The 23,951-nt window shown below is 39.0% G+C and overlaps 1 long non-coding RNA gene across 3 annotated transcripts; it reads left to right on the top strand.

The window, feature by feature from the left end:
- Nucleotides 1-5: 5 nt before the first annotated feature.
- LOC109447399 (uncharacterized) lies at nt 6-17,362 on the top strand. 3 transcript variants are annotated; one of them, XR_016018914.1, is made up of 5 exons: nt 6-142; nt 771-1,018; nt 3,599-3,652; nt 13,340-13,377; nt 16,480-17,362. It is a non-coding gene; the product is annotated as an uncharacterized LOC109447399 (long non-coding RNA). The 3 variants fall into 3 exon arrangements; XR_016018915.1 differs by lacking the exon at nt 13,340-13,377 and having other exon boundaries at nt 7-142; XR_002137355.3 differs by lacking the exons at nt 13,340-13,377; nt 16,480-17,362 and adding an exon at nt 5,369-10,244 and having other exon boundaries at nt 7-142.
- Nucleotides 17,363-23,951: the final 6,589 nt, after the last annotated feature.

The raw sequence follows: 23,951 nt of genomic DNA, 5'->3' as shown, positions 1-23,951 counted from the left end.
CGTCCGCGCCCCGCCCCGCCTGGCACACTGGGAAGTGTAGTTCCAGGCTTCTCCGCGGCCACCAGCTCCAGGAGGGGTCCCGGGACGCGCTGCTGACCGCAACCCCGCAGCCTGGGCTTAGAACGGCCCGGGGCTGGAGTTGGTGAGTGCAGTTTGATATTGATTAGGTTACTGAACCCGGCTGGATTTCCCATGTACAATGCGGATAACAACTAACTCGTAAAGCGCTTATAGGAATTTCTCATATGTGCTATACGGTTGATCCTGTTATTTTCAATTTACAGATTTCACTGTCTCTTCTCAAATATATTAATTCTTTACCCTCCACACAGACACAGACTCACACCTACTGTGACTCCTTACCTCCTTCGTTCCTATTGCAAAAGGCACCTCCTCTATCTAATCCCTCATGTCTGCTCCTCCTACGAACTCTGAATTCTGAATTTCATCCTCACCATTGGCTCCTTCCCTTCCGTTGACAATATCTGCTCAATATAATCTATCACACTCCTCAGTCCCTACATTGGTATGCGCTTGTGTGCTCGTGAAAGCTTGGCTTCTCTCTCAGCACAAGCAGAATCGGTTTTCACCAATGTCGCGCTTGAGCTTCTAATTACCAAACCCAAGTCACCCTGATTCTCCATGATGTTTTTGAACCCTTTGATAGTAGGCTACGCTTATGCTTTTGATAATGTTCACTCCCTCTGCCCCATGTAGCATCATGGCGCTTGGGACTTCCACTTCTCTGATTTTCCCTTTTCTGTCACTAGCTCCTCTTCTCGAGTTGGAGTGCCCCAGAGTTCCAAGCCTTGGTCTCTCACCATCAATATCTTCCAAGAAGATAGACCTCCCACCCTCCCCAAAACTGGGAGGGGGGCCAGAGTTGCTGAAGGAGAATGGGATTTGTAGACTCACCCCATCCTGGGATAGAATCCCAGCTCTGACCTCCACCCACTGTGTGACCATGGATAAGCCATTTAAGCTTTCTAAGATTCCGTTTCGTCATCTGTCGATAAAGGTAATAATCTCTACATGTATTATTGTAAGAATTAACCGGTTTTAATATACATAATGTGCCAAATACAATACCTAACATGTTGAAAGTGCTCTATAAAAATTATTTCCTTATTTATATTTGTCTCTGTGATGATGACCTTAAAATCTCTCTTTACAGCCTAAACTCTCACCTCAGTTTCAGACCTTGTATTTCCAAAAGCCTATTGGGCATGTCCACCTTCCTTTCCTGTGGCCAGGAATTGGAGTCTGTACTACAAGGTGTGGGTAGAGGAAAGCTATTCCAGAAAGCCCAAAGTAATAGCTACCATAGCATTCTACAGGCTTACAAAGACCAGGGAATAAAAAATCCACTAGTATAACTTAAAAGAAAATGTCCAGGGGAATAGGATAGTAGAAGAATGATAGAAATAATTAATGGGAACTGAACTTAATTTGGGAGATCCCCCCAATAATAATAATAATAACAACAACAATAAGAAGAAGACAGATCTGGGTCTGGCTACTCTCCTACTTTCCTTTTCATAGGGTCTCGCTGACTGCTGCGTTTTGGCCCAACCTCCTTTTTCAAGCTTCCCCTTAGCTTCTCTTGGGCAAACAGGTTTCTGAAACACCCCAGCAAGTTCTTATCATCCTGCAGAGGGAGATACTTGGGCTAGCTCTATGCACCATTTTTGTATTCCGGAAAGTGGTATCCTACCCCCACATTGCTCTTCCTTTTTCTAGGGAAAGCATGAGAGTATCCTTGTAAATAGGGGAGAAACAGTCTGGGCTTGGCACCAACTGCTTTGGGGAGCTCCTTTCCCAAGCTGAGGATATCATGTCAAAAGTGAGGCCACATTCAACCACCACCACTATGGGGAAGTACTAGTTGCAGGTAGTTCATCCCCAAGAAGCCCAGAAAAAAACCTCCAGGGTTATTTAGTGGACAGTCCTGATCATCACTCAATAAATAACAAAAATATACACGCAAGCAGAGGCTATGATCAGGGCAGTTTCGTTCAAAAGGCATTGAGAGCCCAAGATACTGTCATTAATTTCTCCCTATTCCAGGATATCCTACACACCACTAAAAACACACTTATCATATCACTCCGTTGCTGAACAACCTCTATTGGTTTGTATCATGGAAGCCCAATGCCTGAGCATACTGCAAAACACCCATCACAGTTTATCCCTAAATTCCTCCTTTCCATTTTTAGCTCACACGCTATAGTTAATTAATGTCATGTGCCTTTGCAGAATGCAGTCTCTTCACATAGAATGACCTCCCACCATTCACCTGACAAACTCCTACACGTCCTTCTAGACCCAACTCAAATGATGTATGCTCTATGAGATCCTCCTCTACCGAGTCACTGAGGTAGATTTATTACTATGTATAGTATTCTTTTCAGTCCAGAAGCAAGATATTCATATTTTAGGGATATCACTTATCTTATTCATGACTTATTCGGTTATCTCATTAGAACATGAACTCTAAGAACATATGGAAAATGTCTTTTTAAGCTAGTTAAAATTTGCATACAGTAAGATGCATGTATGAGTTTTGACAAATGACTATACCTGTGTAACAAAGTCACAATCAAGATACAGAACTCTTTCATCACCACAGAAAATTCCCCTGTGACCTCTTGTTGTCACTCTCTACCCCAATAGGGAACCACTGTTCTGATTTCTATCACCACAGATTAGTTTTGTCTATTGAATGTCATGTAAGTAGAAAAATACAATACATACCCTTTTGTATTCAACTTTTTTTTTCAGCTTAACATAATGTTTCTGACATTCTCCCATTTTGTTATGTGTATCAGTAGTTCATTCTTTTAAATTGCTGACTAGCATTCCATGCGATAAACATACTATAATTTTTTCCTCACGTTGGTGAAAATTGGGTTGTTTCCAGTTTGAGTTTATTATAAATAAAAGTACTATGAATATTATTGTACATCTCTGTTTACAGATATATGTTGACATTTCTCTAGGATGAAACCTTAGAAGTGGAATCACTGGGTCATAGGATACTGTATGTATGATATCATATGACACCACCAAAGAGTTTTCCAAAGTGGTTGTATAATTTTAAAGTCCTGACAGCACTTGTATGACACTGTTGTTTGTTCTACATTCTTGTCAAAGTTTGAACTCATCATGAATCCTTTCTCTGTAAAGAGGGTAAAATTTTTTTTGCTGAGTAAACCATGATAGTGGTAGGGTTAGTAAAAAGGGGCCCTTGTCAAAAATAGGAAAAACTACAGCCATTAGCTGTAAATTTGTGACTTGAACTTTATCCATTGATGCACCAAGAAATACCTTTCCATTCTCAGCTCATCCTCTGCCCATAAAAAGGAGTATCTAAAAGTCGTACCTTATTTTTCAACCAAGTGAGGATACAAGAAGTTGTCAGTAAGCAACCCATAAGAGCGCTCTCACCAGACCCCACCATGCTGGCACCCGATGTCAGACTTCCAGTCTTCAGAACTTACCCTTGGCAGACTGTTGATATACGATACATTTTCTTGACTGACTGAATGTTCTCCTTAATTAACCAAGGAAGAAAGTAACACCATCCACTGTCTTTCAGCAAAATTTCCTGAATAATAACCCAGAAGATGGAAAACCCTACTGTCACTGAGACGTAAGTTCAATAATTAATTTTCCAGAAATTAGAAACAAAATTTTGATTTTCCATGAGAAGTTAATTTTTTTTTTCCTAAATCTAGCTATTCCTGTCCCAGTGTCTGGCCAGGAGTAGAATATCTCGTTCAGCATACAAAGAAGGGGACTATGATAAAGTGGGTTTCAAATTGTAATTTAAAAAAAAGTCATAGATTGATTTTAAATCTACTTAACAACCATAGAATTTAGGCTACCGAGCCAAGATATATACTCAAATAAACCCAAGCCTTTGCAACTTTTTAATTAGAAAAGTTGTCCTAGGTGGAGAAACAATCTGAGTCTGTGCAAAGATAGGAGTGTGGGGTAGACAGGGTCCTGCAATGCAAAGTGCTTGAAAACTAAGGAACTTAAAAGAAAGTCCAAATTTCTGTACCCCAACCAAGGCTGGGGATCTGAATCTTTAAAAAAGTTCCATAGGTGAAGTGGTTTCTTCCTTCCCTCCCTTCCCACTCTCTGTCCCTATTATGTGTATGTGTGTGAGGGGGGCAGAGGTCAGATTCTTAGGCAGCATCCTCATAGGTCAGAATACTCATAGGTCAGTATTCTGCAGAGCTGGTGTTAAGGAACCACAGAAAGGATGGGAAAAGGATGTCACCAGCATGCAAGAGACTTAGGTCCTTCTAAGAATAGAGGTGCCACCTTAGACCAGCATTTTCCAACTACAGTGTACAACCCTGAATGCATATTAGAATCAACTCAGGAACTTAAAAATTACAGCAATAGCCAAGCCTCAACCAGGGGTAGTTGTATCAGATTTTCTGGCAGGCTCTGGCAAGGGTTGTTCAATAAATGTTCTTAAATCAGTGGCTATGAGTTTCAATGGGTTTTCAAATTTTAGCATGTATCAAAGTGTCTGGAGTGGGGGCCAAAAAGTTGTGTTTCTAACAAGTTCCCAGGTGATGCTGATGCTGCTGGTTCTTGGACCACACCTTGAAAACTGATGCTCTGGATCTTTGCTATTCAAATGTGATTCACGTACAAGAAACATCAGCATAACTTGAGAACCCGTTAGAAATGAAGAATTTCAGGCCCCACCCCAGGTAGGCTGCATTAGAATTTGCAGTTTAATAATATCCCTAGGTGATTCACACGAACGTTAGAGTCTGAGAAGCACTATGCTGAAAGACCGTGATATAGAAGAAGCCTCTGAAAATGCAGAGTCTAATTTAGTTAAGTCTTGGGTATAGCTCTGGGGTCTATACTTTTGAATAAGCTTCCCAGGATATTCTGAGGTGTCTGAGGACAACACTTTGAGAGAATTTCCACCTTAGGCAAATCCTTAAATCTGTCTACACCCCAATTTGCTCATCTATAACTAAGGCAATAAATATGCATTGTATTTGTTTAAAGTGAATGAACCTAAAACATTTGGTACCTTTCCAACTCAAAAGTCTATGATTTGTACAAAAAAAAAAAAAAGTTGATTTTTCTGTTCTTTATAAACAAGAAAGCTTACAAGTTTCTTTTTATCTTTCCCAAGGCAAATTTACCTCCTAACAGAAGAGAAATTGCACTTAAAAATAAAATCTACTTTTGCATCTTATAATAATAGTTTATATTTTGAGATTGCTTTAAACTTTTGAAAACATTTCACATGCTGTTTTGCAACATGCAAATACATATGTAACATATAGTAGTTCAGAGTTTTTATTTAGTCTCTTGTTCTTTCTCCCAGGCCATGGTTCAAAAATATTACTTAATACCTACTATATGCCAGGCACTGAAGGCATATGACGAAGAAAATTGATAAGATCTCTACCTTCAACAGTGTATCAAAATCCTATGGGATGGAGAGGGGTGCAAGACGTATTAGAAGTGCAAATTTCTGGCCATCAGCCCACACTATTAATAAACAATCTTTGCTCTCAGGATTACCTCTATTTGGGGCATTACACTGTGCCAAATTATAAGGATTACACAAAAGAAAGATTAGACTTGTTCCTACCTTCCACGAAATTAAAATCTACAATGGGAGGGAGATGTTTAAAAATATGTGAGATAAATAAGTAGCAGTGCAAGATGATATTCATTCAGTCACTCAACAACAAATTTCCTGAAAGCCAGATAAATGGTGCAGAGGATAAGGGTTAAAGGTGTTCAAAAAGGGCTTTATTGTGGACTGGAGAGTAAAGGAAACCTCTGTAGAGATAATAGACTTTGAATGGAGGGAAGCATTTGGATTAGAACAGGAATAGCTGAAGAACTTGGAAATGAGCATGAAATGTTCCACACAGAGGCCAAGTTTCCTGTTGGGAAATACCAAGGAAATACAGGTAGCTACATTCAGTTATTGGGAATCAGATAATAGAGGGCATTGACTGTTATGTCAGTGAAGTTGAGCTTAAATGCAACAAGAAGAGGCTTTGATCATGAGGGTGATAGTGGTATATTAATCAACAGATTAATACAGTAGAGGAACATGGGATGGACTAGACAAAGAGAAAATGGAAGAAGGGGAACAAGTTCAGTTGCTATTGCAGTATGCAGAGCCAGACAGCAGAAAAGTAGGTAGAAAACCAAGAAAATTCTGTGTAGTGGGAACCAAGAGAGGCAAATGAAAAGCCAGCTGACTGTTGCAGAAAGCTTCAAGAAATGAAGCTCTGTTTCTCAGAAGGAGAGTGTAAAGAGTTGAGAAGGAGGGGTGGGAGTCTGTATGAAAGTCTGTATTAAAAAGAAGTTATACCCTTACCTTATACCATATACAAAAATTAACTTGAAATAGATTAAAGGCCTAAATGTAAGACCTGAAACTATAAAACTCCCGAAACAAAACACAGGGGAAACGCTTCACAACACTGGATTTGGCAATATTTTCTTGAATGTGACACCAAAAGTGCAGGCAACAAAAGCAAAAATAGACAAATGGAACTATGTCAAATTAAAAACTTCTGTGCAGCAAAGAAAACAATTAACAGAGTGAAAATGCAACCTACAGAATGGGAGAAAATATTTGCAAACCATATATATAAGAGGTTAATATCCAGAATATATAAAGAATTCCTACAATTCAACAACAACAAAAACCAAATAACACAATTAAAAAATGAACAAAGAGCTTGCATAGACATTCTCCAAAGAAGACATACAGATGATCAACAAACATGAAAAGATGCTCAACATCACTAATCATCAGAAATATGCAAATCAAAACCAAATGAGATATCACCTCACACTTATAAACATGGCCACTAAAAAAACAACAAAATAATCAGAAAATAACAAATGTTGGCACGGATGTGGAGAAAAGGGAACCCTGTGCACTGTTAGGAATGTAAATTGGTGCAGTTGCTATGGAAAACACAATGGAGGTTCATGAAAAAATTAAAAATAGAACTACCATATGATCCAGCAATCCCATTTCAGGGCATATGTCCATAGGAAATGAAAACAGGATATTGAATATACCTGCATTCCCATGTTCGTTGCAACCTTATTCACAATAGTCAAGATATGGAAACAACCTAAGTGTCCATCAACGAACGAATGGATAAAGAAGATGTGGTGTATATATATAATACAATGAAATATTATTCAGCCATAAGAAAGAGGAAAGTCTTGCCACTTGTGACAACATGGATGGATCTTGAGGGCATTCTGCTAAGTGAAATGAGCCAGACAAAGACAAATACTGCATCGTATCACTTACATGTGGAAACTTTAAAAAAAAAAAAAGTCAAACTGATAGAAATAAAGAGTAGAAAAGTGACTGCTAGGGGCTGGGAGTGAGGGAAATCGGGAGAGGTCAATAATAGGGTGTAAACTTCAGCTATAAGTTTAATATGTTCTGAGGATCTAATGTATGGTATGGTGACTATAGTTGACAATACTGTATTGTATAACTGAAATTTGCTAAGAGGATAGAACTTCAACAAATAAATAAATGGTATAAGGTGATGGTTTAACTACATGAAGGAAATCCTTTCACAATGTATAAATATAACAAATCACCATGATGTATACCCTTTAAATAGCCTAGAATTTTGTCAGTTATACCACAATAAAACTGAAAATAAAAAGGAGTTAATCAAATGGACCCAACCAATGCTTACCACATTTTGGAGAAGTTCACTTGTGAGGGAGAAAGGGGCATGAAATAGGAACTAAAAGAGACTTGGTGTTTTTTCCAAATAAGATCTTTGCATGCTTAAGGTAGACATGAAAGAATTGGTAGATATATCATTTATTGCTTCCAAACAAAATACTCTAACACTTAGCTGCTTAGCTCAGCCGTCAACATTTCTTACCTCACATAGTTTCTGTGAGTCAGGGATTTGGGAGCCTCTAAGCCGGGTGGCTCCAGCTTGAGGTCTCTCATAAAACTGTCGTCAAAATGTGAGCTGGGGTTGCAGTTATCTGAAGACTCTACTAGGGATGGAGGATGGTTCATCCCCAATGACTTATTCACATGGATAGCAGCATGGTCTTTGTTTCTGGCCATCTGGACTTTTTCATGGGGTTGCTTGAGAACCCTCACAATGTGGCACCTGGCTTCACCCTATTCATTCTTCCAAGAAAAGAGTAAGATGGAAGTCACAATGACATTTATAAACAAACCTTGGAAGTCACACATTGACTCAGTGTGGACAACAACAAGAACTTACTCAACTTGGAAAGGAACTTCACAGATGTGGATATCACGAAGTGACAATCATTGAGGGGCATCTTACAGGCTGGCCACCCCAGGAGTGAGAGCTAAGCCCTTGCTACTCAAAGCGTGGTCCATAGAGCGGCGTCGTTTGGGAGATAGTTAGAAATATAGAATCTCAGGCCCACCAAATCAGAATTTGCATTTTGTAAGATTCTCAAGTAGCCTATCTGTGTATTAAGTTTTGAGAAGCATTGATCCAGAATACAGGAATAGGGCTTGGCTTTAGAGATAGGGATTGCATCCTCTACAGGAGGAAAGAAGAGTGGTAGTGAATCTCATGGCAGAGGTGAAGGGGAAAGTAAATGAGAGTACTTATAAAGGAAGTGACTGAGTTTGTTCAGAGAAGGCCTACTTACAACTAAGGTAGAAAACTTGATGAAAAAATAAGCCTGTTTTCTTCAGGAGGCCATACAATGCAGTGGAAAGAATATAACTTTGAAATAAAAAACTTGAATGTATATCCTGATTCCAGTATTAATTAGCTGTGTATCTTCAGACAAGTTTCTTAACCTCTCCAGTTCTTAACTTTTTTCATAAATAATTTGATGGTAATAATACCAATCCCATAGAGTAGGTGAGAAGAAGAAATTAAACAAACTACTTAAAGCATCCAGTTCAGAGTAAGCCTCCAATAATATTTCCATTTCTTTGCCCCTTTTTTCCAACTCTTTAAACTCTCCATGTAGGTCCTACCTTTTGGTCTTTTGATCACAGTTGTTACTTGTGGGGAAATTTCTCTTGAATTCTTCAGACTCTCCAATCTCGATCTTTCTAACTTTATTAGCGCACTGATTAAAGGGAGCACATTACATTTGCTAGTACCATATCTAAGAAACCATATATATTCTGGAAAGTTCCTGATTCCTTCCTCATTTCATCAGACTTGATGTAATAATAAGTGCTATATTGAGCATGAAGTACTGGCCAATAAATAGAGCCTAATTTCATAAGAAAGGTGAGGATTGTGACTAGTGTTGACTCACATGAGATTCTGCTCCCTAAACATCACTTTCTGGAATAGTCCCTATCCCCACCTTAATGCCTAGCATTGAACCTTCAGCCTCATTATAGTTCCCATCTATGTTTCTTGACCCTCTTGGAAGCCTTCGACAAGTTTCCTATATCTTCTCACTTCTTTTCCCTAAATTCACAGACACCCTTCCTTTGAGACTTTTTAACAAGGAAACTGATGAAGTTAACAATCAACAACAGTCACCTGACAAACTTATAAGAATCCATCAAAGTAAATATAAGACAAACCTATTAAAGGTCAGTCTCATCAACAAAGTGAAAAGACAACCCACAAACTTGAAGAAAATATTTGCAAATTATATATCTAATAAGTGACTTGTATCTGGAATATGTAAAGAATCCTTATAAATCAATAATAGAAACACAACCTCATTTAAAAATGGGCAAAGGATAGGAATAGACATTTCTTCAAAGAAGTATACAGATGGATAATAAGCACATGAAAAGATGCTCAACACCATTAGTCATCAAAGAAATGCAAATCAATGAGGTAATACTTCACTCCCACTGGGATGTCTATAATCATATGAGCCAGCAATTCCACTCCTAGATGTCTATCCAAGGGAAATGAAAACACACATCCACCCCAAAACTTGTACACGAATGTTCATAGTATCATTATTCATCATAACCAGAAAAGTGGAAACAACCCAAATGTCCATCAACTGGTGAATGGAAAAACAAACTGTGGTATATCTATATACTATGGGATATTATTCAGCAATAAAAAGGAATAAAGTACTGATACATGCTGTAGCATGGATGACCCTCAAAAACATTATGATAAGTGAAAGAAGCCAGTCACAAATATTTCATATTGTATAATCCCATTTATAAGAAATGTCCAAAACAGGCAGATCCATAGAGATGAAAAGCGTATTAGTATTTGCCAAGGGCTGGAGGGGCAGGAAAGTCTGGAGTTGGGGGAGGGACGAAGAGTGGCTTCTAAAGGGCATGGGGTTTCTTTTGGGGTTGATGGAATTGTTCTAAGAGTATGGTGATGGTTGCAGGCGTCTGTAAATATACTTAAAACCACTGAATAGTACACTTTAAGATTTAGGGTATGTAATTATATCTCGATAAAACTATGTTTAAAAAGATAGTTCTGTCCACGTTGGGATTTGAATCTTCAGGCTTTATCACTGTCACTCTCTTTCCCCTGGATTCTCCCTCTGGTTAGCCCTATTCTAGTTTCCATCTCCAGGTTGCCGTTTCAGTGTTCCCACCCCTTCCAAATAAGAAAGGAAAGACGTCAGAATCCTCTAGCCTCAGCATCTGTGAAGTAGAAGTTCTTCACCCAGGCTGTGCATCAGAATAGCTGGAATAACTTTTTAGAAATCCGGATTAAGGCAGTGAGGCACAGAGAAGCAGAAGGAGCAACGGCCAGGGCAGCTCACCCGTTGGCCTTAACTCCAAGTCTTGTCCCCCCTCCGATCCCACCCCCACCCCCCACCCCCACCCCCACCCCCACCCCCACCCCCACCCACCCCCATCCCCACCCCCCGCGCGTCCAGGGAGCTCTGCCCTGTCCTTCCCTGTCTCCTTTCGCTATGGGTGTGGCCTCGGGCCGGACATGCACTCCGTGGCCTGTCGGGTGCTCAGGGAAGGAGGCGAGTGAAGAAGACCGTCCAGACCCTCTGGGCTGGGCCGGCCGAGGTGGGAGGAGCCAGACTCTGCATCTCCAGGTGACCGTCACTTACAGCAATGAGAATCCTGACCTTCATATTACCCCACAGCAGGGCTGCAGCAAACCAGTGCTCCATCTCCCCGGGTTTAACTTTTCGAAGAGGCCACAGTGATTGCACTTGCTTTCAGAAACTCCTATTTAAGCGAAAACCTCTGCAGGGTTGTGAACACTTGGAATACAGAGAAGTTGCTGGGTCATGTTAATCAGGGGAAAAAAAATGATCCAGGGCAAGAAGCTGAATGAAGGAATTGACATATTTGAAGAAGTCTCTGGAGAGGTTCGCTGACTAAGTGGAAGAGGTGAACAAAGAGGCCCTTGGGACCAGGCGGGGTGTGCCGGCCAACACCTAATAGAGTCAAAACGACAGTAGGGCAGTTTATGAAGACCTGAGACATACTGACACACTGATTTGGCCAGAACATGTCAAAGAGAGTGGAGTGAAAAGGAAGGGTTTGGTGAAAATATCCAGGCATTCCTGAGTGAGTGTGACATGGGGGAGCAGGGCATCTGCCGGGAGTCCAGCCTCTGCGGTCCATGAACTTGACCCCAGCTGAACGAAGCCAGCAGAGAGTGGCTGCCCTGCCAGGAACACCACCACCAGCTCTGCTCTCTCTACAACTGATGTCATCTGACTCCTCAGGTACTGCTGGGAACAATCTGTTGATAGCCAATGTTACTTCTCCTCCGTCTGTTCTCTATGAAAACACATTTGTTTTGGGCCAGCCTGGTGGCTCAGGTGGTTGGAGCTCCGTGCACCTAATGCCAAAGGCTGACGGTTCGATTCCCACATGGGCCAGTGGGCTCTCAACCACAAGGTTGCCAGTTCAACTCCTTGACTCCCGCAAGGGATGGTGGGCTGCACCACCTGTAACTAAAAATGGCAACTGGACCTGGAGCTGAGCTGCACCCTCCACAACTACAATTGAAAGGACAACAACTTGACTTGGAAAAAAGTTCTGGAAGTACACACTATTCCCCAATAAAGTACTGTTCCCCTGCCCCAATAAAATCTTATAAAAAAAAAACACGTTTGTTTTTGCAAATGTAGAAGAGCTTGTTTTGTTTTTTTTTCTTTGTGCTTTTACTTGGCTGTGCTGTCAACAGTCTTTATCTGCAGAGGGCCTCCCCACCCAAGAACTCCCAGCTCTTTTGACCAGTGGGTGCTTTTTGGTGGAGAAGATGGGAACTATCTTTTGCCTGGGACAGTTCCGGGTGTGTAGGCCACCGAGGTAGTCGTCGGATACAACAGGCCCTTCTCCCCATGTAATTCTGTTGTCCCATGACTGTAAAACCAGAATCACCAGGAGGTAGAGCCCAGTCAGGACAGTTGGGATGGCACAGAACAGATGTTTGGCACACATGTTGTTCAAGCATTCTTCATTGTAAAGTATTTCAAGAATACCTGTCTGGGTTGCCGGCTTATAGATTCTGTCCTTACCCCATTCCCACTGACTCTGTCTAGCTACAGGCCATAAGATTTCAGGGGGACCATTCGTGGGGTGAAGCCTGTGATTGATGCGTGAACTTCCTTGTCCCCAAGTAAGTCTCCATAGAGTTAGAACCCAGTGTTGAGTGAGCTTCTGTTTGAAACTAGACTAGAAGCGTGGCTTGAGAAGGGCACAGAACAGAGAGTCTTAATGGTTGTGAAGCCAACTATTAACTTTTCAGGAGTGACAGATGCTTCCTTCAAGGGTGTTTCTGTTGCATGTACCCCTCTATGGCCTACATTTCCTTCAAGACTTTCTGTGCATTGCATAGTCTATTTATTTTCGTTAATAAAAATCAATTTTGAGCACTGAACAGTAAGCAGAAGAATGCTTAAACATTTTTTTGTTTGTTTAATAAGGTATGAGAAGGAAAAGCCTCCTGTGGTTCTACTAATAATCTATTTTAATAAAGTTCTAAGGAGCCCTGGTATATTACTCAGGGTTCTCCAGAGAAACAGAATCAATAGGATATACATAGATATATAAAAAGAGATTTACTGTGGAGGCTGAGATATGCTACCTGCAAACTAGAGAACCAGGAAAGCCAGTGGTGTAAATCAATCCAAGTCTGAAGGCCTAAGAACAAGTGGACTCAGTGGTGTAACTTCCAGCCTGAGGCCAAAGGCCTGAGAAGGGGGAGGGAAATGGCAGCACTGGTGTGAAGTCCTGGAGTCCGAAGGCCCCCAAACCAGGAGCTCTGATGTCCAAGGACAGGAGAAAATGAATATCCACGCTCAAGAAGAAAGAGAGAATTTATCCTTCCTCTATTTTTGTTCTTTTCGTTCTATTCAGGCCCTCAACATTGGTAACAGTGGATCTTCTTTACTCAGGTTAGTGACCACCTTCACAGACACCCAAAAATAATATTTTACCAGCTGTGTGGGCATCATTAGCCTAGTCAGTTGACACATGAAATTAACCACACCTGGGCAACTCTTCTTAAACAGAGCAGCTGAATCACCTCATTCTGTAACACAGTGCCCAGTGGACAGGCTCCTGACAGTCCACTCTGAGGCAGGGTAGTAGTTCAGTGAAGTCCCAGAGTTTGGACTGGGATTGTGGGAGCTAGGAGAAGGGGGTTGGGAGGGCAGACAAGTGGATGAAGCTCTAGCTAGACCTGGTCCTTCTTCTCCTCAAATATAATTGCAAGAGACCAGTATTTATCTGTTTTTCTAAACTATCTGAGTGGACTTAGACCAGTTTCCTCATATAAAAAATGGCTTGATATCATCGGTATCATGAAATAACGTGATGCATGTAATGCTCTTAGCACAGTGAAAGGAGCACTGGGCTTTACAGAAGAATGTTAGCTGTTATTGTATTTACATTCTACTTTAGAATTTGTTAGAAGAATGGTTCCTAGTGCTTGAAAAACAGGTTTGGAAGTCCATGATTTGGTCTATATTCTTCGTTGAAAAAAATGTTTTGAAAAATTACGTAAATACCACATGAATTCACTTGTATAAAAACATTTTTTTTAAAGAAGCAACAGTGACAATACAGCAGTTCCCCTCTCCCATAATTTCTTCTCTAAAATAAAAACTGTTTCTATGGGAAAATGTCCCTAATCAACTCAGTTCAAACTTTTAATGTAAAAAAAAAGATTAAGGTAGTGATAGTCCTAAAGCAGCAAGTTATATGTAGAGAGAATTGTATTCCCTAATTAAACGTGTTCTACTCTTTTGCAGAGTTCTTCCTTCTCAGATCTCTCTCTCTCTCTCTCTCTCTCTCTCTCTCTCTCTCTCTCTCTCTCTCTCTTTTTCTCTCTCTCTTTCAATTCCATTTAACATTTGTTTCCTATGCAGGGCAATCTCTTACCTCTCCACAAGTATTTTCATAAAGTCCATCCCTTCGTCCTTTGATATGAATCATCATATTAGGTCATGATATAAATATTCTGGATGTAGTCTTTCAACTTCACCCCCATACTTCATTGCTCTGAGAATTTTTGCTCTATTTTATAACAATTGCACATTTTGCATCTGATATTGCCATGTCATAATAAAGACTATTTTTTAGAGGCAATAAATGAATACCCCACTCTGTTAATTCTATAAGTAATCCAGGACAATATGTGACAATTTACTGAGAAAGAGGGATGTTTATAATTTTACTCCTCTGTTTAAACAATATTAAGCATGTCAATACCATAAAGGTTGTTAAACAAGTATACAAGATACAGCTCTTCAACGAACTGATTTTCAAGTGCCCTGAATCATGGCTGGATGTGCTTTTCTACAAGGCCTAACAGGGTATAATTATGGGCAGTAAATGCAGATCCAACTATATAATCAATTAAGAGTGACAAGGACTCCAAAAGCCAGTCTGCCCAGAGGACCTTTTTGTGTGTGTGTGTACATATATATATATATATATAACATATATATATATATATATATATATATATATATATACGGTGAAAAGGCAGAAAGCTTATTACTTCTGACTGCCAAAGGACAAATAACATAAAGTATATATTTCTAATTACTTGCTATATATCTTTCTCCCTTTTCAGAAACTTTCCTTCCCAACCAACATCCTTCTTCTACTTTCTTTCTTCTTTCCCTTTCTTTTTCTTTTCCTCCCCTCTAGCGAGAACTGCAAGGGGGACTTTGTTTAACTTAAGGATAATAAATGCAGCATTCCTTCGCCTTTAAAAACCCATGCCTTCAACCTTAAAAAAGGAGGAAATTCAGACACATACTACAAGATGGATGAATCTTGAGGACATTATACTAAGTGAAATAAGCCAGGCACAAAAAAACAAATAGTATGATTCCACTTATATGAATTATCTAGAGTAGTCAAGTTCATAGAACCAGAAAGTAGAGTGGAGGTTGCCAGGAGCTAGGGGGAGAGGGGAAGGCAGAGTTGTTTAATGCATATAGAGTTTCAGTTTTGCAAGATGAAAATGTTCTGGAAACTGATTTGTACAATGTTAATGAACTTAACACTCCTGAACTATACACCTAGAAATGGTTAAGATGGTAAATTTTATGTGGGGTTTTTTTAACCACAATTTTAAAAAATGACTTATTAAAAAGACAATTATTGGATGTGGACAAATATCTTATATGTAGGTCTTATACACTGCTGGTGAGAATGTAAAATGGTATAGCCACTTTGGAAAAATATTTTGGCAGTTTCTTAACAAAAACACAAACTTTACCATATAACCCAGTCATTTCACACTTATAAATCTACCCAGGAGAAATAAAACATACAAAAGGACATGTCCATAAATGTTAATAGCAGCATTATTTATCATGGCTAAAAATTGGACGCAATTTAAATGCCCATCAGCTGCGGAATAGATAAACTGAATGTGGTATAGCCACACAATAAAATATTAAAGCAATGAAAAGGCACAAACTACTGACATGCTACAACACGGCTGAACATTAAAAACATTATGCTGAGTGAAAAAAGCCAGATGCAAAAGACCTACATATTGTATGATTTCATTTATACGAAATGTCCAACAAAGGTAAATTTATAAAGACCAAAATAAAGCGATCAGCGGTTGCTTAGGCTTGGGAATGCAAATCGGAATTAGCTGTAAACAAGCACAAATGAACTTTTGGGGGTAATGAAAATGTTCTAAAACTGAATGGCGGGGATGGCTGTACTTGATAAATTCACGAAAAATGATTTCAGTGTACATTTTAAATTGGTGAATTTTATACTATGTAAGCTATACTTTAATAAAATAAATATTAAAACTAAAACAACACCATGACCCACATGTGGGAGCCATTTGGAAGGAGATCCTCCAGCCCTATTCAAGCTGCCAGTGTGAGTGCTTTCTGGAGCAGAGGTGAGCTACCTCAGCTGGGCTCTGCCCAACATGAAGATTTGTGAGTAAAATAAATCCACACACATACACAAACCCACATCCTCCCAAATAAAAATAAAATCTCATGTTCCCACAGATTCTGACATGCCTTTTCTACCTTCTGGGAGAGAAAACATCCATCATGGAAGTATTTCCACCAGTGAAGTGCAACTTACACGTATGATCGCCTTTCAGCCTCATAACAACCCCAGGAGGTAGGCAATAGTATACATGTAATAGACAACAGCACAGATTGCCAGGTATCCCAATTTCATAAACATTAAAATACAAAAAGTCTGCTTTTCAATTAAGGAAATATAGTCAACCCTTGAACAACACAGGTTTGAACTGCTGGGGTCCCCTTACGTGCCGATTTGTTTTTCAATAAATACATACAGTACTGTAAATGTACTTTCTCCTCCTTGTGATTTTTTTTTTCTAGCTTACTTTTATTTTTATTTTCATCTGCCATCTTGACTGGAATTCTACTGTCTTCCATTTTATTTTCTCTACTGTAAGAATACAATATATAATACATATAATACAAAAACTATGTGTTGTTAAACTATTTATGTTATTGACGAGACTTCCAGTCAACAGTAGGGTGTTAGTAGTTAAGTTTTTGGGGAGTCAAACGTTATGAGAGATTTTTGACTGCGTAGCATTTGGTGCCTCTAACCCTCACATTGTTAAAGGGTCAACTCTACTTATTTGTCCCATTTTACACACACACACACACACACACACACACACAGATTTAAAGAGAAAAAATTAGATGGGAGGGGGTTGTGGAACTGGGTTGGGGGGATGAAAGAATCGAGGGGTATAAATTGCCAGTTACAGAATAGTCACGGGGATGTAAAGTACATCTTAGGGAATAAAGTCAATAATATCATAATAACTCATATATGTGGTATCAGGTGGGTGCAAGACTTATCGGGGGATCACTTTGTAAGTTGTGTAAATGTCTAACCACTGTGCTGTATACCTGAAACATACAATATTGAATGTCAACTGTAATTGAAAAATAAATGAAAGTTTAAAAAAATAAAGAGAAAAAATAATTTCATGAGGTCACATAGGCTGTAAGTGACTGAGCTAATAGCTATGCTGTTAGCCATGGTATTTTATTTTACTGCCTTCCACCACACTGTAATATGCTTTTTCTAAATATATTTGCTTCCCCTTCAAATTATCCTCCTCTCTTGAGAATAGTCGATCTCTCCGAGGATGGGATTGGGCATTCACTCTACCAACCCTCGTGGGCCTGGACAGTCAGGCCAAGAACTGTTGCTTAACTCTTCTATTATAGAGAGAACACATGGGTGGCTCTGAACCCTGTAAGCCAGTCCCTTTTGCACGCCTGTCTCTCTAGCTTTTTATTTGTCAAAGAATTCCATCCATTGCTGTCCTGGGGAAAAGGGACACATTCTACCATTAGATGATCAGGAAATGGAAGAAATGAGAAGAGATTAAAAAAATGAGGGGGGGTCAATCCACTTTGTAAAACTTGAAAGTAAAAAGAGTACAGCTGCCTGGGAAACAGTGAAGAGAAAGCATACTATTTGACCAGGAGAAAAAGTGTGAGACTTTGGGCAAAGGCCCTTTGTGTGCTAAGGGATAACTATACTGTTTTAATGCTTGCCTGCTGGGAAATGGGGAGAGGGCACTTGAAAAGAAAAGGGAAAGCCACAGTTTCTGGGTTTTGACAAAAATATCCCATAAAGGGTGCACTTACATAAGTGACTGTGATGTTGTTAATTTCTTACGTCTCTCCAGCCCACCACCACCCTGGAGGGGATGGGAAACCGCTGAATCACATCTTCACATGAACATCCCACCCACCTCAAAACAAAGCACATTTTCAGTGTCTGGATTGAAGTTTCTCTTGCCTTTGCAGGAAAAGGAGGTGGAATTAGTGTGAATGTAGGTGTTGTAGCTACACAGCTGCTGTAGACTTCATACCTTAAAAAAGCACCTTATTCTGCTAGTGCTAAAAAGTCTCAGGCAACTGACAGGTTTAAGAACATTAAGCCTTTTGGAATAATTTTCAGATATTCCTAACACAGAATGCTGGGGATGGGAAAGAGAAAGAGGGAGAATGAGTAAAGGAGAAAGAGAGAGAGAGAGAAAGAGAGAGAGAGAGAGAGAGAGAGAGAGAGAGAGAGAGAGAGAGAGAGAGAGAGAGAGAGAGAGAGAGAAAGGGGTGGGGGAGAGAGAGAAAACCGCAAAACAGAATATTCAGTATCAAAGGGAGGGAGCTTCAAAGTCACCCCTGAGTATGTCATTTAATGCAGATTCCAAAATCACCTGGATTACTGTGTGGTTTAGCATTTGGGCAGCCATAATGTTTTACATCTTTATTTCTATAATTCACTTACCATAAAATTCATCTGTTTAAAGTATACAACTAATTGGCTTTCATTATACTCACAGAGTTGCACAACCATCACCACAGTCTAAGTTTGGAACATGTCATCACCAGGTTTTAATAATACATATGTAAGCTTCTAACTAGCACATTTTTATTACTAATAGTTTTGCATACTACATGGAAGTTAATTTGGAGAATTTCCAATTTTATTGTTGGCCTCTGACCCAATGGAACTCAGCTACATGCATTTGTTTTGAAAGTAAATTCATAATGATCTAGAATTGTTTTAGATCATTGGGCAGTTTTTGCCTCCAACTCTTGTAATTTACATATTCCTACCTTTAAACAATAGATTCAAAATAAACAATGATAGAAGTAAGCAAGAAATTTTTTTAGCTATATTTTTTATCTGGTATGAATTTTTAAATGAGGTTAGATACAAAAATATTTGCAAATAGCTACACTCAGATTTGAATAGTACCTGGTGAAACACCAAGCTTTAAAACTGTTCCCTGAAGATCTGTGCATAGAAACTGGGGAGAAGGCTGTACAACAACAAAATGTAAAGAAATAGGACATTTACATTAAAAAAACAAAAAGGAAAAGAAAAGTTCTAAGAAGAATGCCAAGAGAAAGAATGAAAAAGGCTAGCCTTGCCTTGCTAGAAGAAATCAAAAGTCAATGTTTGAATTTCAAGCACTAGACACCCATTTTAAAGCAATGGAGCAAAAATTGCCAATATTTACTATTACTAAACATTACCAATATTTACTATTATTATATTTACTATAAATATTGCCGATATTTACTATCAGTAATTTTCTCAGATTTTTTAATAAAATGAAAAACTTTGGAATTTTTTCGTAAACTACAGGAAAAGTAATTTCTGGTAAAGATAATGTCTTAATGGAATTTTTTTTATTATGGAGACATTGAAGAGCATTGCAATTTCTGGAATTTCTTGTTAAATCCAATTTTTATGACTGCAAAATTTATTCTTTTGTTGAAGACTTTCCCTGACTCTTTATATATCTGTTGTTTGTGTGAAAGAAACTTTTCCAAGTTAAAATTATTAAAACATGTTGCTTGTTCTGAAGACAGAGCAACAAATCTGGTTATACAGTCCATTGAATGTGAAGATGTGAAGGTCAAATTTGATGAAACCATTGACACATCATTGACAAATTTCTCGAAGTTAACACTCAAAACCAGAAAATGTAATGTTATTCATTTCTGTTAGAGACCAATATGTAGGTATTTTCCCTCTCTTTCAAAAAAAACAAACAAACAAAAAAAAACAAAAACCCAAAAACATTAATGCAATTAAAAAGCATTAATGCTTTCTTTTTTCCTTTATTTTACTTAAATATTTAATTTTTTTTATTTTTACCAGCAGGCTTATATCTATGAAGTTAAATAAAATAAAATTTTCTGGCCATTACTATTATTCATTTCTTTTTATGCTATTACTGAAACTCATTTTGTCATATAGAATGGGGGTTGTTTAAAAATAACAACAAAATAATCTGCTCTGGATGTCAGATATGCAAGATATTTGACCACTGCATTGATGATCTTTGAAAATTACTTTTATGCTTAGTTTCTTTATTTTTTTTTACCCTATATTATAAAGACATACTCATGACTTCCTGAAAATTACTGTGCTAGAACCTGGGGGTTGGGCAACATGACTCACCTAGTACTCACAGGTGTCAGACGCTGGGACAGGCAGTTTCTCTTGGGGTGCTTGATTCAATCACCACAACGACCCCATGTGGTAGGTTTTACTATTTTCATTTTACAGATGAGGTTTAGCAGAGTGTTAGGGCTGGGGAAACTTTCCCCTTACTTCTTTAGTTCTCCTGGTTGGTCAAATAATTCAAATGACATACAGAAGACTAACAGAAAATCAAATTTTAATACATGCACATGGGAAATCACTTAAGCATGAAAATTCCAAAGACAGTGAGGCAAACCGAGGTATATATATATATACATATATGTCATTTGGACTGAGGCAGGGGAGGTAGGCAATTCAGAGGCAAATGAGCAAAAGTAAACCATTTGGTAAACCAGGGCCATCCAGAAACAATAGGACACAAAGGGGAATCTAGGGAACAGATTTTTGCTTAGATCCTTCCTGTCTGCCACCTTTAATTCATATGTGCTACAGTGAATATGCTAGGGTTCCCTTCCTGAACCAGGTTTTCTTTTTAAAATTTGAATCTCTTAAGGCAGGAAAGGGGGAGGTAAAAAACTCTTCCTGAGTTTGTTAGGCTTTAATTGTTTTCCCCTTGAAATAATCTGCATGCCAGGGTAGCATATTCTGGGGAGACTGTCCTGACCCCCGCAGTTTCCTCCTCTGAAAGTTCCCTAGAAGTTTCACACATCAACACATTAGTTGGTGGTTATGGAGAGAAGAAATGAATTAGTAGCCTAGTGGTAAGAGATACCATGGTAAGAGCTCATAAAGAAAGACTAGAAAAATCGCTTCTCTGTCTTTTGGCTAAGATCAAGTGAAGAAAGCCTAGAACATAGATAAGCACAAGGATAAATAAACAGAAAATATCAAATTGGAGCACATTTCCCTACACCCCATTAAGCCAGTCTCCTATTCCTGGGAATAAGTCAGTTCAATAAAATGTCTGCTTCATGGATCTGATGAAAAATATTACTCCTTTCTTTTAACAGATTTAAATTAGATACTATGTGTCCCGTTTAGTTGACAAAGAAGCAACATTCCTCACCAATGATTGCACAAGCCCCCCCACACCCCACCCCGTGTTGGGCAGTCAGTGTATCTAGGGCACAACGATTTTGGAGAACCACAGAAGCTAAGCTGTTAACTTCTGACAGGAGTATCTTCGAAGTTTGCATAGTGATATTGAACTCTTGTTCCATTACCATGGAGAGATGTAAGGCTGCTTTTTCCAATTTGTACTTTCCAAAGCTTGGGAATAAAACCCTTAATGCTGAAAAGAACTTGGAGTTGGGATGCAATTGCTCCACTAGCACGTTTAAGTGGCACAGCTTTATGAACAAAGGAGCCCAAGTTTGTAATTCAGCTGGCATTCAGGATGAAGTGTTGGGTGACAGGATCCAGGTATCCACATCCACACTATCCTGATCATTTAGGTGGGAACCCTTTATATACCTTGTCACCACATAAAATGAAAAGAGCAGTGTGGTTCAGAGACAAGGTTAAACGTAGAATCTGTAATTGCCACGTTCTGGAGTATTCTCCAGGCTTTGTTATTTGTACTGTTAGCATTCATGCACCTCCATTTTTTCCATGTGCTCCTGTCAATGTATGAGAGCAGAACAGATTGCAAACTAGATGGCATAGGATGCCAGAAGCAAGTCTGATTTGGGCAGTTGAAAAGCTTAGTTTTGTGACCTAACGAAGTAAGTCCAGGCTTTTGTTCTATCCACATATATTCTGTGGTATTGGGCAACTTAATCAGGGGGCAACTGCAATACCCTAAGTTGTATAATCGTGGCTTGTGAGCCGTTTAGAACATTTGGTGATTGGCTGGGGTGGGGAGGTAGGTGAAAGCAAGGTTTCCTGATTCATGATGTTGGGCAAAGCTGTCTACTTCTCAGTGCTATCTGCTGAGAACTAGCCCTGGAAATCCTTAGTTTAAGGTGACCTGCAGGGACTGCCTCCCAGTTGTCCTGAAAGCGATGGTCTGGGTCTATTCTGACATGGCTTGCATGGATCCAGGAGGACTTTTTTTTTTTTTTTTTTTTTTTGATGGCAGTGTAGGTGGTTAGCAGAATCTCATAAGGTCCTTCCCACCAAGGCAACAGCACGTGTTTTCTTTTAAAGACCTTGATGTACACCTGGTCTCCTGTACAAAAGGGATGGCAAGACTTGTCAGTTGGTGGAGGCCATACCTCTTTTACCTGTTGGCGATATGCTTCAAGCATACTAGTCAGTCCTTGTATATAGCTAGTCATAGCATCACATGTTCATTTAAGTTTCCATAATGTTTCCGTAATCTAGTAATGGAAGGTTTAGAGATAACAGTAGGCACTGGATGTCCCAATACAATTTCAAAAGGAGTTAATCCATGTCGCCTATTTGGAGCATTCCAAATCTTTGTAAGGGCCAACGGCAAAGCTGCTGCCCATATAAGTCCAGTTTCTTGACAGATGTTTCCTGAAGTCCTTCTTATGTCCAGATTTTTATGTTCCACTTGCCCTAATGATTGAAGGTGGTATGGGGTATGAAATTTTAAGGAGTACTCCAGAGCTTTGGCAAGCAGGTGGTTTATCTCTGCTATAAAACAAGTTTCCTGGTCTGATCCAATTCATAAAGGAAGGCCAAAATGGGCAATAATCTCAGTTACTGTTTTCTTGACCACAGTTGTGTCATCATGTCTAGTTCAATAGCAGTCCACTCACTAAACGTGCAGAAAATAACCAAATAGTGAGAATAGCCTAAAGATGGGGGCAAGTCTATGAAATCCATTTGGAGTGACGCAAATCAATCAGGACTTCCTGATTGATTTCTTCCAGAAAGTGCGACACCCCTTCCCTACCATGTTCACAGTTACCCCAATTCCTGAATCTCTGTAGAATTCTATTTTTCTTAGTATTTTTATTATGAGATTTTACAAATAGAATTTTTATTAACACAGAAGAGTTGACCAATATCATATATGTCTACGATACTTGCAGATATAGCCCCACCCTCCCGTTTCTTCTTTATCTTTTGATATTACTTATTGGGTGCTGTCATGCAGAAGTTTTTTGATTTTGTAAAATAAAGTCAAAAGTTATGGCTTCTGTGTTTCGTGTTATACTTATAAAAATATTTCCCACTTCAAGAGTTAAAAGATATTGTCCTGTCTTCCCGAACTTCACAGACTCTCACTGTCTTTACACTTTTGGGGAGGATTATCAATTGTAAGACATTATAAGATATCAGGTACTGATAGGTATTCAACATCATTCTTTCTTCCCAGGTCACAATTTAGCTGTTTCAGCCCAGTGCTTTGAACTATTTACCCTCTTTTTGATGATTAGAAATACCACTTTTATTTCAAATTCTCCTTTGAATTAAGGTCCTTTCTAAGCTTCTTTTTCATATATATATATATATATATATATATATATATATATATATATATATATATTATCAATTGTAAGATATATATAGTGTGTGTGTGTGTGTGTGTGTGTGTGTGTAA

This window comes from Rhinolophus sinicus, chromosome 15, assembly GCF_057876585.1.
Source record: "Rhinolophus sinicus isolate RSI-liver-muscle chromosome 15, RSI-T2T, whole genome shotgun sequence".
NCBI classification, from domain to species: Eukaryota; Metazoa; Chordata; class Mammalia; order Chiroptera; family Rhinolophidae; genus Rhinolophus; species Rhinolophus sinicus.
The sequence above is the reverse complement of the archived record's forward strand: the minus strand, read 5'-3'. Positions and strand labels throughout refer to the sequence as shown.